Raw genomic sequence first — 20,072 nt, 5'->3', positions numbered from 1 at the left:
CAAGCATTTGTGTATGTTTATCATAGCCTAGCATAGCATTATGCCTTGCTAGCAGCAGGCAACCTTGTCACGGAAATCAGAAAAGCAATCAAATTAAATCGTTTACCTTTGATGAACTTCGGATGTTTTCACTCACGAGACTCCCAGGTAGACAACCAAAGTTAATTTTTTTCCCAAAATATTATTTTTGTAGGCGAAATAGCTCCGGTTGTTCTTCACTTTTGGCTGAGAAATCGCCCGGAAATTGTGGTCACCACAACGCCGAAAAATATTCCAAATTAGCTCCATAATATCGACAGAAACATGGCAAACGTTGTTTAGAATCCATCCTCAAGGTGTTTTTCTAATATCTATCTGATAATATATCCGTCGGGACAATTTGTTTTTCACTAGGACCGATTGGAGTAATGGCTACCTCTGTATTTTATGCGAGAATCTCTCTCAGAGCCACCATGTGACCACTTACGCAATGTTGCCGCCTAGGACTATTCTTCAACAGAAATGCGTAAAACTACGTCACAATGCTGTAGACACATTGGGTAATACGTAGAAAGCGTAAGCTCGTTGATGGTACATTCACAGCTGAATAGGGAGTCATTGGAACGCAGCGCTTTCAAAACCTGGGGCACTTCCGGATTGGATTTTTCTCAGGCTTTCGCCTGCAACATCAGTTCTGTTATACTCACAGACAATATCTTTACAGTTTTGGAAACGTTCGAGTGTTTTCTATCCAAAGCTGTCAATTATATGCATATTCTAGCATCTTTTCCTGACAAAATATCCTGTTTAAAACGGGAACGTATTTTTTTCCAAAAATTAAAATACTGCCCCCTAACACCAAGAGGTTTTAAGGAAAGAACTTCCAACAAGGCACAACTGTTAATTGAAATTGCTTTCCAGGTGAATAACAAGTGTGCAAAGCTGTCAAGGCGAAGGGTGAATACTTTTTTTTGTTACTACATGATCCCATTTGCATTATTTCATAGTGTTGATGTCTTCACTGAATGCACAGATCTGAAATGTCACAATCTTTTATTTTTGCACTTTGACAGGTAAATATTTTCAGCCCTAATATTTACCTTCTTACTTACTGGCTTTCTTTGTGTTTTGCTGTATTTTAAATTGTATCTGATTGATTTTGTCCTATGAATTGTATATGCAGGTCTCCCCTGTGAAAGAGACAGGGAGTCTCAATGGTGACTCCATGTTTATATAGAGGAAGCCTAGCTTGATTTTTAGCCCTTTACAAAGTTCGTCAATATGCATTTTAAAAGACAGTTCATCATCCAATCATATCCCTAAGTATTAATATGCAGAGACCTGATTAATTCGAGAACCATCTAAGCTCATAAGTGCAAGTGTATTTTCAACCAACTTTTTGAACCTATTAAAAAACATAAAATGTGTTTTCTTTACATTTAAAACAAGTTTCAGCTGGATAAAAGACCCTTGTAATATCTTAAAATCTGTCTCCAATAGTGATAATGCTTGGTCAGCCGTTGAAGCGATAGAGTACATGACAGTGTCATCAGCATATAAATGAATTTGACACTTTCTTATCTCATCACCGATATTGTTTATGTAGAGAGTGAACATTAATGGACCAAATATAGAACCTTGTTGGATCCCTTATATAAAAATGTAATATAAAGAGTGGCAATATTCAATATTATCCTCAGTCATTTTCCATCCAAGTTGGCTCGTCATTGTTCTTCCACACACACTTTACAAAATTCAAAAGTACAGTGCTGGTCTTTCATAATTTGGTCAGATATACTTGAATGTGTAGTGTCAGTGTTTGTTGCTGGCATGTCATGCGTAAGGTTGCTCATCTTGCCAATTAAAAAAAATCATATCAGTCCGCTTTGAGAGCTGAGTTTGCCTTTTTTCCCCAAAATGTAATTCAAGGTGCTCCAAATCTTTTTGCTATTAATCTTAAAGTCATTTATCTTTGTTTCATAGTGTATTTTCTTCTTCTTTTTATTCAGTTTAGTCACGTGATTTCTCAATTTGCCAATCGGTTGTGTTGCCATTCATTTTGCCTCCTCCCTCTCAACCATACAATTTTTCAATTCCTCATCAATGCATGGGGATTTAACCATTTTATAGTAATTTTCTTAATGGGTGCATGCTTATTAGTAACTGGAATAAGCATTTTCATAAATGTGTGAGTCCATGCAACTTATTACGCGTCTTGTTAAGCACATTTTTACTCCTTAACTTATTTAGCCTTGCCATAGCAAAGGGGTTGAATACTTATTGACTCAAGACATTTTAGCTTTACATTTTTTATTAATTTGTAAACATTTTTAAAAACATCACTCCCCTTTGACATTATGGGGTATTTCATCCATTTTAAATTCTGGCTGTAATACAACAAAATGTGGATAAAGCTTTTGATCTGTTAGTATGTGTTTTGTGCAGGGCTCATTTACAAAAGAGACTTTAGTCTAAATATGACTTCCCTGTTGAAATAAAGGTAAATCATGTCCAGAAAACTCGATTGAACACTGTCTTCTGTCCTTTAAATAACTTTCAAACCAGCTACACACAGTCTGTTCCAGGCCAATTGATTAAATCCTCTGAAAAAGTAATGAGTGATCCACTGTGTCAAAGGCTTTTGACAGGTCAATAAAAGGTTCTGCACAATGTTTCCTTTTATCCAAACAATTTAGAACATCATTTAAAACCAAAGACGTAGCAAAGCTAAGACCACACTCAACAAGCTGTATAAGGCCATAAGCAAACAAGAAAATGTTCACCCAGATGTGACGCTCCTAGTGGCCAACGATTTTAATGCAGGGAAACTGAAATCTGTTTTACCTCATTTCCGCCAGCACATCTCCTGTGCAACTAGAGAAAAACTCTAGATCACCTCTATTCTAAATGCATGGATGCATACAAAGCTCTCCCTCACCCTCCATTTGGCAAATCTAACCATAACTCCATCCTGTTAATTACTGGTTACAAGCAAAAACTCAAACGGGAAGTACCGCTCAATATGGAACTGGTCCAATGAAGTGGACGCTAAGCTACAAGACTGTTTCACTAGCACAGATTGGAACATGTTCCCGGGATTCATCCGATGGCATTGAGAAGTTTCCCACATCAGTCACCAGCTTCAGTAAAAGTGCATTGGCGATGTAGTCACCACAAACATATCCTAACCAGAAAGTATGGATTACAGGCAACTCCTTTCAAGGAGCGGGACACAAATCATCAAACAAAGCGTCAATACGGGTCTAAAATGGAATCCTACTACACCGTCTCAGATGCTCGTCGGATATGGCACGGCTTGCAAACTATCGCGAGCCTACCAGACGAGCTAAATGCCTTCTATGCTCGTTTCGAGGCAAGCAACACTGAACCATGCATGAGAGCACCAGCTGTTCTGAACGACTGTGTGATTACACTCTCCGTAGCCGATGTGAGTAAGACCTTTAAATAGGTTCACATTCACAAGGCTGCAGGGCCGTACGGATTACCAGGACGCGTACTCAGAACATGCACTGACCAGCTAGAAAGTGTATTTTACTGACATTGTTCTACCTCTCACTGCCCAAGTCTGTAATACCCACATGCTTCAATTAGACCTGTCTACATGACTACTGCCCTGTAGCACTCACATCTGCAGCCATGAAATGCTTTGAAAGGCTGGTCATGGCTCACATCAACACCTTCATTCCAGACATCCTGGACCCACTCCAATTAGCATATCGCCCCAACAGATATCTCTTGCAATCCACACTGGACAAAAGTAACACTTAAGTGAGAATGCTGTTCATTGACTAAAGCTCAGCGTTCAACACCATAGTGCCCTCAAAGCTAATTTTTAAGCTAAGAACCCTGGGACTGAACACCTCCCTCTGCAACTGGAACCTGGACTTCTTGACGGGCCACCCCCTGGTGGTGAGGGCAGGCAACAACACATCCGCCATGCTGACTCTCAACACGGTGGCCCCTCAGGGGTGTGCGCTTAGTCCCCTCCTGTACACCCTGTTCACCGACAACGATGACACTGCCTATAGGGAGTTCAAAGTCCTGGCAGTACAACAACAACCTTTCCCTCAATGTCAGCAAGACTAAGGGCTGATCGTGGACTACAGGAAATGGAGGCCGAGCACACCCCCATTCACATCGACGGGGCTGTAGGAGATGGTCGAGAGCTTCAAGTTCCTCAGTGTCCACATCACTAAGGACCATTCGTGGTCCAAACACACCAACAGAGTCGTGAAGAGGGCAATGACAATGCCACTTTCCCCACAAGGAGGCTGAAAAGATTTGGCATGGGCCCTCAGATAATCAAAAGGTTATATAGCTTCACCATTGAGGGCTTCTTGACTGAATCACCACTTGGTATGGCAACTGCATGGCATCCGAGCGCAAGGCACAACAGAGGGTACTGTGTGTGACCCAGTACATCACTGGGGCCGAGCTCCTTGCCATGCAGGACCTCGAAACCAGGCGGTGTCAGAGGAAGGCCCGAAAAATTGGCAATGACTCCAGCCACCAAAGTCACAGTCTATAAAACTCTGCTACTGTACGGCAAGCGGTACCGAAGTGCCAAGTCTGGGACAAAAAGGCTCTTAAATAGTTTCCACCTCAAAGCCATAAGACAAGGAATACACAGACTTTCTGCTTTTCAACCCCTACCTACGTGTACATAGTACTTCAATCAATCAATCACCTAACCAAACCTACATGTACATATTACCTCAATTAATCACCCCAACTATCTCGTATCCCAGGACACTGACTCAGTACCGTTACTCCTTGTACTTGTATATGTGACCAACCGCCTTTATTCGGTCTTATGTTGCAAAATTTGAAATGGTGTTTTTTACATTGGATAAAATCAGAGACACAGAGCTACACTGCATTTGAGGAACAATGGGAAAGTAAATCTGATTTGAAAGTTGATAAACTTGAAACATCACTTTTGAGAAAATGGCCTTTGAAAGTTTTGGTACCTACTGGAGAGCTCTTTTTTGTCTACACCCATTAAGCATTGTTCACACCCTCTTATGCTATAGCCCCACCCATCTCTTTAAGGGTTGATCCAAGCGTTCTCCCCAAACAGCAGTCAAGCACCCAAGCTAACTGGCTAATGTTGTCCAGACACAAATGAGAAAACAGCTCACGGAACATTTTCCCCACCCTAGCAGAGCTGGTTAGGCTGTTTTTATGTTATCAAGAGCGTTGGTGACTGCAACTGTGCTGCTGGCAACAATTTGTGCTTTTCGCCAACATTTACTGACACCGACCATATTCAACGGGTGTTGAACATTCATAGATTCATCAGTTGTTTTGCGCTCTGGCACAGTCAGATGAGAGTTCTCTGAAATCAGAATGGAAAGCCAGTGCGAATTTACCAGCTACGTCTATCAACAGTTGTCGCAGTGACATTCTATTGAAATGGTTACTTGCATAGTGGAGTATTTTGTTAAGACGTCTAGCTAGCTAAACAATTAACCATAATCCCTACTAATGACGTTACTAGCCTGCATGAATCTGCAGGCAGTTAACCAACCAGGTTCGATGTTAGCTAGATAACATCAGGCTTTAAAGCTAGCAAAGCAAATGGCTCTAAGATGCAAATAATAAGATCATACAAGTAACGTTAGCTAGCGAGCCAGACCGCTAATGTTTGCTAGCTAGCTAACAGTACACTTTAACTTCAAATGAAACGACTTTCTGACAAAATTAGAAACATGTAACATCTGAAAATGTAGCTAGCTAGACTATCTTACCCATATACAGTACCAGTCCAAAGTTTGGACACACCTACTTATTCAAGGGTTTTGTTTATTATTATTTTTTTTTACTATTTTCTACATTGTAGAATAATAGTGAAGACATAAACTATGGAATCATGTAGTAACCAAAAAAGTGTTAAACAAATCAAAATATATTTTATATTTGAAATTCTTCAAATTAGCCACCCTTTGCCTCGATGCCAGCTTCATGAGGTGGGAGATGGAATTAATTTAAATTAACAGGTGTGCCTTGTTTAAAGGTCATTATTTTTATTGGCCAGTCTGAGATAAGGCTTTTTCTTTGCAACTCTGCCTTGAAGGCCAGCATCCCAGAGTCACCTCTTCACTGTTGACGTTGAGACTGGTGTTTTGCGGGTACTATTTAATGAAGCTGCCAGTTGAGGACTTGAGGCATCTGTTTCTTAAACTAGACACTCTAATGTCCTCTTGCTCAGTTGTACACCGGGGCCTCCCACTCAACTTTCTGTTCTGGTTAGCGCCAGTTTGTGCTGTTCTGTGAAGGGAGTAGTACACAGCATTGTACAAGAGCTTCAGTTTCTTGGCATTTTCTCACATGGAATAGCCTTCATTTCTCAGAACAAGAATAGAATGACGAGTTTCAGAAGAAAGTTCTTTGTTTGAGCCTGTAATCGAACCCACAAATGCGGATGCTCCAGATACTCAACTAAAGAAGGACAGTTTTATTGCTTTAATCAGAACAACAGTTTTCAGCTGTGCTAACATAATTGTAAAAGGGTTTTCTAATGATCAATTTGCTAATCCAAGATTATCATTTTAAAAAGCTAACACAACGTGCCATTGGAAAACAGGAGTGATGGTTGCTGATAATGGGCCTTTGTACGACTTTGTAGATATTCAATTAAAAACCATCTGTTTCCAGCTAAAATAGTCATTTACAACATTAACAATGTCTACACTGTATTTCTGATCAATTTAATGTTATTTTAATGGACAAAAAAGTGCTTTTCTTTCAAAAACAAGGACATTTCTAAGTGACCCCAAACATTTGAACGGTAGTGTATCTGAAATGAGTAAAGCAGTATGTAAACATTATTCAAGTGACTAGTGTTCCATTTTGAATGTGACCAGTAATTCCATGTCAATGTACATTTTGCAGCACCCTCTAAGGTGCAGGGTTGAGTAACCTGGTGGTAGCCGGCTAGTGATGGCTATTTAACAGTCTGATGGCCTTGAGATAGAAGCTGTTTTTCAGTCTCTTGGTCCCAGCTTTGATCCACCTGTACTGACCTCGCCTTCTGGACGGCAGCGGGGTGAACAGGCCGTGGCTCGGCTGGGTGACGTCCTTGATGATCTTTATCGCCCCTAGTGATGAAGGACGTGTTGGAAGTTGGGGATCACGTGTCTTAATGACGCAGAATTCAAATCAACGGCAACGATAAAAGCAGGGTGTTCGTTAAGTGCCAGCTTATTGTTGCATGGCTCTTGAAGTGGTGTGTTTGTGGACATACAATTAGGTGAAAATCACATACAGCATGTAGTTTGTACATTGACATACACACAAGCTGTGTGAGCGGGGAAATCGATCAGTTGGTTTAACACACTGGTGCTGTTGCACTAATCCCGCTCTCTTTCCAGGCTGAGACAACAGGCCTCCCGGCCCAATCTGTCAGTGTTGATGAGGGGTCAGGGAGGGGAGACTTCCCATGTGTCAGCTGGACAATTACTTTAGCTCTGGGTTGATTTAACATACAGGACCATTATTTTATGCTCAGCTGAACTGCAGAAAAAAACTGCATTTTCCCAACATCCATCAAGTCTATGTCTAACAGAGCGCTGGTGGCTCTTGGTGTGGGTATTGCGTTTGGGTATTTTAGGGGGGGAGGGGGGGTTTAGTGTCAATGTTTTCCAAGTTGAGTACAGCACTTGTTGGAATGACACTTGGATGATAATGAAGTGTGAGGAAAGAATATAGTGTTGAATATAGTATAGCTTTACTTGCAGTCCTACATCCAGGCACATTGTTGATCCAAAAGTCCTACCCATACTGTGATAAGGTCATCACAGGCCATTTGAAGTTGGATTAGTGCAAGTAAAACTTGTGCATTGCAGCTTTTACATTACAACAGTAATTTGTGAAAGTGAGTCATATGAAAAATGTCCCTTCCTAAACCCTATGGCCTGGCCCCCTGATACCCCCCTTCTCCTCTTGCCCCCCCCCCCCTCAAGGCCTCTCATGTTCTATTTTCCTGTTGACGAGGGGGTATCTGTGACATAACAGCCTGTACCAGTTACCCTGGCGTGTCTAGGCCATAGGGGGAATAAACCTGTAGGGAACAAGCAACACTAGAGTGCTGGCTGATAAATGTGGATATACTGAAACTCAAGCCCTGGGGCAGGGGGTCGTATATAGAAGGGGAAATGATTACGATCATAGCCCCATAGCACGGCTCAAAGAGGATGTAAATTATAGCCTGTGCATCATTTTCAGGGTCAAAGCGAAGGGATGCACACAGCATGTGATAATTGTGCTTTCTTTAGAGTATATGGTTGAAGTCAAGTCTTGTGGAAAGCGACCAGGGATGTTGCTTGAGTAAGTGGGTGGACTCCGGGGCCTGTATTCATAAAGTAGGATTCTCATAGAGGGAGTGCTGATCTGGGAGCAGGTCCTCTATGTCCATTCATTATAAAATAAAAGGCATTAGGGCGGTCTAGTGCCTAGTTTTTCGAGCGTTGGGCCAGTAACCGAACGGTCGAATCCCCAAGCTGACAAGGTCAAAATCTGTCGGTCAGTTAACCTACTGTTCCTAGGCCGTCATTGTAAATGAGAATTTGTTCTTAACTGACTTTAAATTTAAATACATGTGTTTGTCTGATTTGGACACACGCTATACCAGAAGAAGTACCTTGGGCTTTCTGAGTTGGTGTTTTGTTTGTCCATGTCTGACAGGCAGTAGGCAGTGAAATTCATGGAACATATGTATTAAACATGTTGTATTTAACATTTTATTTAAGAGGTTTGCTGGGGGGGGCTGATGTCAAGTTCTACAGCGACAGATTATCCCAGTGCAGACAAAAAGACTGGCAATTCTCTCCACCTACTACGAAAGTTGGTCAAAGCCTGTTGACATATCAGTGTAGAAAGTTTAATGAAAAGATGTTGATATCTGGGTGCATTTAAAAATATAAAGGAGTGCCGCACACTCGAGGAGCTCAGATGCAAAAATATTTATGTCCAACGTTTCGACAGACAAGCTGTCTTCATCAGGGTACAATTACATTTAAATAGTGTCAAAAGACACACACAGGTGTCTGTAATCATTGCCAGTTGTGGTTAATTATCATTCAGATCAAAGTCTACGTTGAGACCGAAGGGAGCAAGGGTCTTTAAATTAAGATCCAGGCAACCTCTCGTTTTAACAATAAATTGTCGAGGTCACCCCCTCTCCTAGGGAGGGTGACATGTTCGATGCCAATATAAAGTAGAGACGAAATCGAGTGGTTTTCTTCCAAAAAGTGGGCCGCAACTGGGTAAGTCAAGTTTTTACACCTAATGGTGCAACGATGCTCCGAGATACGTACTTTTAATTTGCGCTTTGTTTTACCCACATCATTTTTTTACCACAAGGACAAGTTATAAGATAAATAACTTAGTGGAGCACGTGATAACATCTTTGATTGGGATCTGTTTCCCTGTTTGGGGGTGTTTTAGGATCTACATTTATAAGTGCCATTGCATTGAGCACAGCTGTTACATTTGTAGTTTTCATCCAGTAGGGGCACAAATAGACGTTGTCCAGGGATACCTTGGGATGGTAAATCAGAGTTTACCGATTGATCTCTGAGGTTTGTGCCCCGCGAGATATCTGGGTGACACAAGCCCGGATATTTTGGTTCTCACAGAGAATTTGCTCGATCCCGGATAAGGACATTGATATTGCTGATTACAACATATTCAAGTGTGACCGACTGAAATCAACTGTTGTGGCATCATGTTCTCTAAATAGCACTAAGTCCCAAAGATAAATGTGTATTTTGGCATATGGCCACAATACAAATGTATCTGTTGCAGGGATTTACCACACTCGCGCAAGCTGTCGGTACTGAGTATTTTAAATCATTGTCATCTGAATTAGTTGTTTTAGGGGATTTTGACTTACATTGGCTTACCCCGGCCTCAGACCATTTGAAGAAATTTGTCTTGACTTCACCTGAATCAATTTATTGTAAAACCCCCACCGATTAATGCAAAATAAATCCAGCAAACTCCTCACTGACTGTAACGAGTGCACTGAGAGTCGGGAAGCAAATTCAGGGAGTGAGTGTTTTAATAAATAAACAGAAAACCTACCATGACACACAAGCAACGCACCGACATGAAAACAGAATAAATAACATCTGAGGAAAGAGCCATGGGGAGTGACAGATATAGATAGGGAAGATAATCAAGGAGGTGATGGAGTCCAGGTGAGTGTCATGAGGCGCAGGTGCACTAGACGATGGTGACAGGTGTGCAGGATAATAGGTGACACTGACAAGTAGTCCTGCGGTGTCTTTGCTTATGATGTATTGCATGTATTAGATATACCAAACATATTAACACTGATCCTCGTATCGTTGTGAAGAGAAATGTTTTTTTTTAATCCCCCACAAGCTTGTCTTCATAACAGTGCCTTCAGAAAGTATTCATACCCATTGTCTTATTCCACATTTTGCTGTGTTACAGCCTGAATTCAAAATTGATTAAATATACAGTACCAGTCAAAAGTTAGGACACACCTATTCATTCAAGAGTTTTTCTTTATTTTACTATTTTCTACATTGTGAAATAATAGTGATGAGGTAAAAAATATGAAATAGCACATCATGTAGTAACCAAGAAAAACAAATCAAAATATATTTTAGATTTTAGATTAGTAGCCACCCTTTGCATTGACGACAGCTTTGCACACTCTTAGTATTCTCTTAACCAGTTTCACCTGTAATGCTTTTCCAACAGCCTTGAAGGAGCTCTCACATATGCTGAGCACTTGTTGGCTGATTTTCCTTTACTCTGCGATCCAACTCATCCCAAACCTCCTCAATTGGGTTGAGGTCCGGTGATTGTGGCCAGGTTATCTGATGCAGCACTCCATCACTCTCCTTGGTCAAATAGCCCTTACACAGCCTGCAGGTGTGTTTTAGGTCATTGCCTTGCTGAAAGACAAATGATAGTCCCACTAAGCGCTAACCAGATGGGATGGTGTATCCCTGCAGAATGCTGTTGTAGCCATGCTGGTCAAGTGTGCCTTGAATTCTAAATAAATCACTGACAGTGTCACCACCACACCATCACACCTCCTCCTCCATGCTTTATGGTGGGAAGAAAGTCTCTTCTTATTGGTGTATTTTAATAGTGGTTTCTTAGCAGCAATTTGACCATGAAAGCCTGATTCACACAGTCTCCTCTGAACAGATTATGTTGAGATGTGTCTGTTGCTTGAACTCTGTGAAGCATTTATTTGGACTGCAATTTCTGAGGCTGGTAACTCTAATGAACTTACCCTCTGCAGCAGAGGTAAACCTGGGTCTTCCTTTCCCGTGGCGGTCCTCATGAGAGCCAGTTTCATCATAGCTCTTGATGATTTTTGCGAGTTCTTGAAATTTCCCGTATTGACTAACCTTAATGTCTTTAAGTAATGATGGACTGTCATTTCTCTGTGTTAATTTGAGCTGTTCTTGCCATAATATGGACTTGCCAAATAGGGATATGGTCTGTGTACCACCCCCTACCTTGTGACACACAACTGATTGGCTGAAACGCATTAAGAAAGAAAGAAATTCCACAAATTAACTTTTAAGATGGCACACCTGTTAATTGAAATGCATTCCAGGTGACTACCTCATGAAGCTGGTTGAGAGAATGCCAAGAGTGTGCAAAGCTACCATCAAGGCAAAGGGTAGCTACTTTGAATAATTTGCTTTACACTTTTTTGGTTAGTACATCATTCCATATGTGTAATTTCGTAGTTTTGATGTATTCACTATTATTCTAAAAAGTATAAAATAGTTTAAAAAATATACAGAATACATTTACATCAGTATTCACACCCCTGAGTCAACACATGTTAGAATCACCTGGCAGTGATTACACTGGTGAGTTATTTTGGGTACGTCTGTAAGAGCTTTGCACACCTGAATTGTACAATATTTGCCCAATATTCTTTAAAAAAAATTCTTCAAGCTCTGTCAAGTTGGTTGTTGATCATTGCCAGACATCCATTTTCAAGTCAAGCCATTGATTTAAGCCAATAGCAACTCCTGAACATTCAATGTCACCCTTGGTAAACAACTCCAGTATATATTTGGCCTTGTATTTTAGGTTATTGTCCTGCTGAAAGGTGAATTTGTCTCCCAATGTCTGAAAAGCAGACTGAACCATTTTTTCATGTAGGATTTTGCCTGTGCTTTGCTCTATTCTGTTTCTTTTTATTAAAAAACCACCCTGATCCTTGGCGATGACAAGCACACCAATAACGTGATGCAGTCACCGCCATGTATGAAAATGTAAAGAGTTGTACTCAGTGATGTGTTGTTGGATTTGCCCTAAACATAACGCTTTGTATTCAGGACATAGAGTAAACATTTTTACCGCAGGGTCAAGGGGTGTGAATACTTTGAAGGCACTGTATATATATATTACTCTGACGTTTCCTCTATCAGCTGCATGCCTGACCCTGAATTAGCTCTAGAATTGTTCTCGTCTATTTTTCATCTCTCTGGCAGTCAAATATAGAACAAATCAGGCTTGGGTCAAGGTTGGAAATTTGCAGCTTTTCGGGCAATTGAAAAATAGATGGAAAATCTTGCTCCTTTCTAAGTTCTTAGACTGCTGGTGATCTGTAGACATTTTGGGAAACAGTTAATGCACCCTAGCATGGAAATTCCTTACCTTCCCTGTCTACGCAAGTTGTTGCTTTTGATGAGCATTTTACCTATGCAGGCTTTTTATTTGAAAGAAACGGTGGTTTAATTTACCCTGGTCTGCCAGTCGACTGCTTGCCCCTCTCCCAGCCTCTAAATGACTTGATGGAAATTGTCAACTTCTAGTGAATCTTTATTTTTCCTGTAATACAAATAGCCGGTTTTATGAAGTTGGCTTTAGCTAGCTCAGATTGGGAACCTATCTACCAAAAATATATTTCAGGTTATCAAGTTAGAGTATCTAGCTTGACTTGCCATCTTAGCTGGCTTGCCTACTGGCAAGGTTGGTAGAAAAGCAAGCAATAACTAAATAAGACTCACATTCCGTTCAATCTTTTCCCCAGATTTTAGCAGAGATGCAGAGTAGCAAATGTAGTTTATAAAAATAAAAAAAACACCAATCAGGAGGATACAGCGAAGGGGTATGCTTAGATATGCAGAAAAATAGACACCATTTTTTTTTATATAGAATTAAGCATAATGATTATTACTCTAGAATGCAGGAAAAAACTGTTTTGGGTGTTAGAAAAATTCGAAATGTACAGACAATGGGTTTACAGATAATGGCTGATTTGCTTGAAGATCAAGATGTCGTTGAGACAAAGAAAAATGAACCGATTCAACATATCCCTCCCTCAGGGTGTCACTGACCAATGCTTGAAAGACTGCCGGTGAGCTCGATAATCCAAAGGGCATGACTAAATATTCATAGTGGCCACTAGGGGTGTTAAAGGCAGTCTTCCACTCATCTCCCTCTCTGACTCTCACCAGATTGTAAGCATTTCGTAGGTCCAGTTAGGTGAAGAATTGGGCCCCTTGGACCAACTCCAAAGTGGAGGACATCAGGGGTAGGGGGTAACCCTACCCTTTCCCATCTGGACAAAAGGAACACCTACGTGAGAATGCTATTCATTGACTACAGCTCAGTGTTCAACACCATAGTGCCCTCAAAGATCATCAATAAGCTAAGGACCCTGGGACTAAACACCTCCCTCTGCTACTGGATCCTGGACTTCCGGACGGGCCGCCCCCAGGATGGTGAGGATAGGTAGCAACACATGTGCCACGCTGATCCTCAACACTGGAGCCCCTAAGGGGTGCGTGCTCAGTTCCCTCCTGTACTCCCTGTTCACCCACAACTGCATGGCCTGGCTCCAACACCATCATTAAGTTTTCAGACGACACAGTAGTATGCCTGATCACCAACAACGATGAGACAGCCTATAGGGAGGAGGTCAGAAACCTGGATGGGTGGTGCCAGAACAACAACCTATCCCTCAGCGTAATCAAGACAAAGGAGATGATTGTGGACTATAGCAAAAAGAGAACTGAGCACACTGCCGTTCTCGTCGACAGTTTAGCAGGTTGGGAGCTTCAAGTTCCTTGGTGTTCACATCACCAACAAACTAATATGGTCCAAGTACACCATGACAGTCATGAAGCGGGCACGACAAAACCTACTCCCCCTCGGGAGACTGACATTTTGGCATGGGTCCTCAAACGGTTCTACAGCTGCCTGCCATCCAGGACCTTTAAACCAGGCTTTGTCAGAGGAAGGCCCTAACAATTGTCAAAGACCCCAGCCACCCCTGTCATAGACTGTTCTACCTGCTACCGCATGGCTAGCGGCCAAGTCTAGGAACAAAAGGCTTCTCAACAGCTTTTACCCCCAAGCCATAAGACTCCTGAACATGTGATCAAATGGCTACCCAGACTATTTGAAGTGTGTCCCGCCACCCCCAATATAAGGGCACAAAGCTAGACCCAGATGCAGACACAGGAGGCAGATGGTTGGAGTCTTAGATGTTTATCAATCCAAAAAGTGGTAGGCAAGAGAATGGTCGTGTACAGCCAAAAGGTCAAAACCAGTTCAGAGTCCAGTAGGTACCGAAGGGCAGGCAGGCTCGAGGTCAAGGCAGGCGGGAATGGAGTCCAGAAAACAGGCAAGGGTCAAAAACGGGAGGACTAGCAAAGAGAAGAGAAAAGGAGTTCGGGAAAAAACATGCTGGTTGACTTGACAAAGATACAAGATAAATTGGCACAGAGAGACAGGAAACGGGGATAAATATACTGGGGAAAATAAGCGACACCTGGAGGGGGTGGAGACAATCATAAGGACAGGTGAAACAGATCAGGGTGTGACAGCCAATCCCTCTTTTACGCTGCTGCTACTCTCTGTTTATCATCTGTGCATAGTCACTTTAACTATACGTTCATGTACATATTACCTCAATTAGCCCGACTAACCGGTGCCGCCACACATTGACTCTGTACCGGTACCACAGTAATGTTTTGTAAAAAAAATTATCTTTACTTATCTATTGTCTACCTAATACCATTTTTTTCCTTAAAAATTGCACTGTTGGTTAGGGCTTGTCAGTAGGCATTTCACTGTGAGGTCTACACCTGTTGTATTTGGAGCACGTGACAAATAAACTTAGATCGTAATCTGGTTCAACCCTCTGTAGTCGATGCAGGGACGCAGGCCTACATCCTACTTATCCACGAAGAAGAACCCTGCACCAGGGGATGTAGAGGGGTGAATGAAACCTGCCTCCAGTGACTCCCGGATGTAATTGTCCATGACTGCTGGACACACATTAACTAAGTATTTACTGAGAACATGTGGACATTCTTTGTGGACAGGGCCTGTTTGAGAATACTGCCAAAGCCGTGCAAAAATGGGCTGTGCCGTTCTGGGTCTTCATAACCATTGAGTACACTTCACAGTTCTGAAAAGACTGCACAAAAATATTGAGATTTATAAACTTGGTGCATGCCATACGCATGTTACCCGTTATAAATCGAACCCATCCTGAAACTGTGTGCATGAACGAGCTTTAAAACTCTGCCTGAAAAAATCCCCGTCATTCACCTTTTATGGTGACATGACAGGAAATAAATAAAGGAAATAGCAATGGCGAACTTGATGAAATGTCTTTTAAGGTGTTTTACAGTGACATTTTCTTTATCTGACCGTTTCTGTAAGACAAAAACCATTGCAAATTGTTGTGGACCTTTTAAGCAGATTGTTTGAATTTAATAATGTTTAGCATTTACTTTTTCCAGAACCATATGCTGCACTGCATGAGAATTCTGAAACAGTGTCTACTCAGAATCTTTTTTATACTACAGTAGCCTACACACTTCAATGCAAAAGATAAACTGTATGTTATAAAGCTATCTAATAGGCCCAATTAAATGAGGGATGTGCATGTTAATTTGTTGAATGGGTACTTCGGGAATATGAACTGAACATGGCCATAAAAGGTTATCATAACCATTGCAGAAAAAATTAATTATTGGCTACTCGAGAAATGTGTTGTTTTGAACAAAGTTATTTATTTGCTGCAGCGAAATTACATATTTTCTTACCATACACTTTCTTGAAAAGGCAGCAAATGTATCAGTACAAGTCGGCTCATTCCAACGGATATTTGAGATACTGCAATGGTTGTTGATGGCTTCACACCATCTCTTCCACAACTAGGGTTGCAAATTCCAGGAACTTTCAATAAATTCTCTTCTTTCTGCTTATTCTCCATTGATTCTGGGATACGTCCAACTGGGATTTCGGGGAAATCTGGATTTTTTTATTTTTACCTGGTCACAACATATTACTGTCACATAAATTAATACAATGGCTCCCTTATTGCAGTTTTGTCTCTCATGTCTCTCATTATTTACATTGACCTGAATACAAATGACAGCCTCTGTTATTAATGAAGTTGTTTGACATTGGCTCAAGTTCACTTCACTCCATTTACCAGTAGTTGTCCTGCACATGCAATTCATGGTAGATATTGAAATCCTGGATGTCATACTAACAGTAAGTATTTTAAACAGGTTGGTCATTCATGCTTTTTTCATACTTTTACCCCCTTTTTCTCCCCGATTGGTAGTTACAGTCTTGTCCCATCGCTGCAACTCCTGTACGGACTCGGAAGAGGCGAAGGTCGAGAGCCATGCATCCCCCGAAACACAACCCTGCCAAGCCGCACCCGGGAAGCCAGCCGCACCAATTTTTATCAGAGTAAACACCATCTGGCAACCAGTCAGCTTACAGGCCCCCGGCCCACCACAAGGAGTCGCTAGAGCGCAATGGGACAAGGAAATCCTGGCCGGCCAAACCCTCCCCTAACCCGGACAACGCTGGGACAATTGTGTGCCGCCTCATGGGTCTCCCAGTCCCGGCCGGCTGTGACACAGCCTGGGATCGAACCAGGGGCTGTAGTGATGCCTCAAGCACTGCGATACAGTGCCTTAGACCGCTGCGCAACTCAGGAGGCCTTATAAAACACTGTTTGTCAGAACAGTGCTCAAAAGGGAATTTACAATACTGTTTCACACTGTTGCTGTCTGAAAGTACACTACATAGCCAAAAGTATGTGGACACCTGCTCATCGAACATTTCTTTCCAAAATCATTGGCATTAATGTGGAGTTGGTCCCCCCTTTGCTGCTATAACAGCCTCCGCTCTTCCAGGAAGGCTTTCCACTAGATGTTGGAACATTGCTGTGGGGACTTGCTTCCATTCAACCACAAGTGTATTAGTGAGTTTGTGCACTGATGTTGGGCGATTAGGCCTCTCGCAGTCGGCGTTACAATTCATCCCAAAGGTGTTCGATTGGGTTGAGGTCAGGACTCTGTGCAGGCCAGTCAAGATCTTCCACACCGATCTCGATAAACCATTTCTGTATGGACCTCGTTTTATGCATGGGGGCGTTGTCATGCTGAAACAGGAAACTATTGTCACAAAGTTGGAAGTTGTCTAGAATGTCATTGTATGCTGTAAAGTAAAGATAACCCTTCACTGGAACTAAGGAGCCTTGCCCAAACCATGGTCAACATCCTCAGACCATTAATCCTCCTCAACCAAACTTTACAGTTGGCACTATGCATTCAGACAGGTAGTGTTCTCCAGGCATCCGCCAAACTTAGTCTGTCAGACTGCCAGGTGGTGAAGCGTGATTCATCACTCCAGAGAACGCGTTTCCACTGCTCCAGAGTCGAATGGCGGCGTGCTTTACACCTCTCCAGCCGACGCTTGGTTTTGCGCATGGTATATCTTAGGCTTGTGTGTGGCTGCTCGGCCATGGAAACCCATTACATGAAGCTCCCAATGAACAGTTATTGTGCTGACGTTGCTTCCAGAGGACGTTTGGAACTCAGTAGTGAGTGTTGCAACTGAGGACACACGATTTGTACGCGCTTCAGCACTCGGCGATTCCGTTCTGTTAGCTTGTGTGGCTGTTGCTCCTAGACATTTCCACGTCACAATAACATCACTGACAGTTCACCGGGGCAGCTCCATCCGGGCAGATATTTGACGAACTGACTTGTTGGAAAGGTGGCATCCTATGACGGTGCCACGTTGAAAGTCATTGAGCTCTTCAGTGAGGACATTCTACTGCTAATGTTTGTCTATATAAGTTCCGTGGCTGTGTGCTCGATTTTATACACCTGTCAGCAATGGGTGTGGCTGAAATAGCCGAATCCAGTAATTTGAAGGCGTGTCCACATATGTTTGTATATAAAGTGTAGATCTGGATAGAAATCTGTAGTGAAAACTGAGCGTTGAGGTTTGTCTTGCTTGGTTCGTTTAGATTTGACCTCCTCAGATGATGATGGGTTATGGCAGGCCCGTTTTAGTTCCGTGTTGAAAAGTCAATTACGTTTCAAGACATGTATTTAAATACTGTAACAACCATAAGCCTTGCAGAGTATCCTTGAGAGAAACCTGGTTTTGACATCCAGCCCTCCATTGCAAAGCATGTTCATTTCCCCCATGAAGAAGCTACATTTTGGGCAAGCGGCTTACATCCCCAGAGGTCATCCAGAAAGCACTGCAGTCGAGTTCCCAGCATGTCAAACTTAGCAATGCGTGTAATTGTTTTACTCTTCCGGCTGAGCATTAACAAATTGATGCTGTTCACGAAAGGCGCAAAGAGAAGACGGAATCTGAAAATGACTATTGCAAAAACAAATTAGAAATCAGGGCATCCAAGCTAATAATAACACCACGAAAAAGAAAGAGATGAAACCAAAAGGATCACTTTTGCAGCAAGAGAGTATGTCCCCATTTCCAGTTGAGTTTGCTTCTAAATTGTGTCTAAATGCTTAATGAACCTTGGGATCCTTGAGGTGCATAGAAGATCCAAACACAATATTTTGACACGGTCTCCTCCTCTCCCTATTGGGGTTGTTTGAACCGGAGGGCATTTAAATGCAAATTGCAAATTATAGAATAGAAAACTGAAGAAAGAATGGAAGCCCTGACCAGAAATATTTTGTGCTTCCCTCTAATGCAGGCCCGCCAGGAAAGCGGGGAAGAAGAGGCCGGAATGGCGAACCTGGTAAGTGTGTGCACTCACAGATCTATTCCAAGTTGGCTGGACCTCCAAGTGAGATTTTTTTCTCTCTCCTGAGCTGACTCACCAACCTCAGAGCAGCCCAGGCCCAGCCTATTTGGGAGGAAATGTGTTTGTGTTGACACTCCTACAGATATGAAGTGCTATGAAAGGATACTATTTTGAATTAGAAGGGTTAATATATAAATGACAGGCGTAAATCCTCACCGCAACGCACAGGGCTAAAATTGCCGAGTTCAATTGTAGACGATACTTCGGCATTGTTTAATGCAACCCTTCCAATAAACATCTATTAATGTTAATTTCAAATGTCAATATTGTGTGAAAGTACTACACCAACACTTTTCAGGCAAATGCTGAGAATCAGAGTAACTTCCTGCAGCTAAATTTACCAGAAACAAGCTAACACGTGTAGCGCATGGTGTCCTCGGTGGCACAGCGGTCTCTAAAGAGCAGACAATGCAAAACAGGACGACAATCACTCCCATTAGGTTATGATAATAGCCTAATCCCAAAATTGCCTGTGGAGCTTGTTGTTAGGCCAGCGGAACAAGCCAAATCTACAACACGTGGGTCACTGCGGTAGGGTCACCTATGGGCAGGTTAGAGAGGACACGTTTCATTTTGCTTCCTCATCTCATCAACCACAGATGACCTCGGGGGACTGTCATTCTCTTCCAGAATCTCTGTAATGCCCACAAACCTCTGGACAGCTCGATCATCAGGGAACATTCCCATATGTCACACCTGTTTTAAGGGATTAAAGGGAATAAAGCATGTGTACTTCTCATAGATTGCTGGGGTAAATCCAGGGTAAAGTAGTTCCTTGGTACAGATGTCAAAGACCTATACTGTACTGCATTATTGCCACCGAATGTAAAGCTCTGTACCACCTACTTTTTAGAACTAAATATTCCCCAGTATCAAATAACTTTCATTATTTAATCTGTGTGCACTATGCCTTATGGGGGTTGTAGAAGAAAGTAGGTATCTAAAAGCATGT

General features: G+C 42.1%; 1 long non-coding RNA gene across 1 annotated transcript in view; it reads left to right on the top strand.

Moving 5' to 3' along the window:
* Window positions 1-19,062, top strand: part of LOC139416222 (uncharacterized) — a 139,450-nt gene extending 120,388 nt beyond the window's left edge. Inside the window, exon 3 of the long non-coding RNA XR_011635071.1 lies at window positions 19,010-19,062. This is a non-coding gene — a long non-coding RNA (uncharacterized lncRNA). The remainder of the gene's footprint in view (window positions 1-19,009) is intronic.
* The last annotated feature ends 1,010 nt before the right edge of the window (window positions 19,063-20,072 follow it).

The sequence above is a fragment of the Oncorhynchus clarkii genome, chromosome 9 (assembly GCF_045791955.1).
Source record: "Oncorhynchus clarkii lewisi isolate Uvic-CL-2024 chromosome 9, UVic_Ocla_1.0, whole genome shotgun sequence".
NCBI classification, from domain to species: Eukaryota; Metazoa; Chordata; class Actinopteri; order Salmoniformes; family Salmonidae; genus Oncorhynchus; species Oncorhynchus clarkii.
This window is presented reverse-complemented; position numbering and strand designations above follow the sequence as displayed.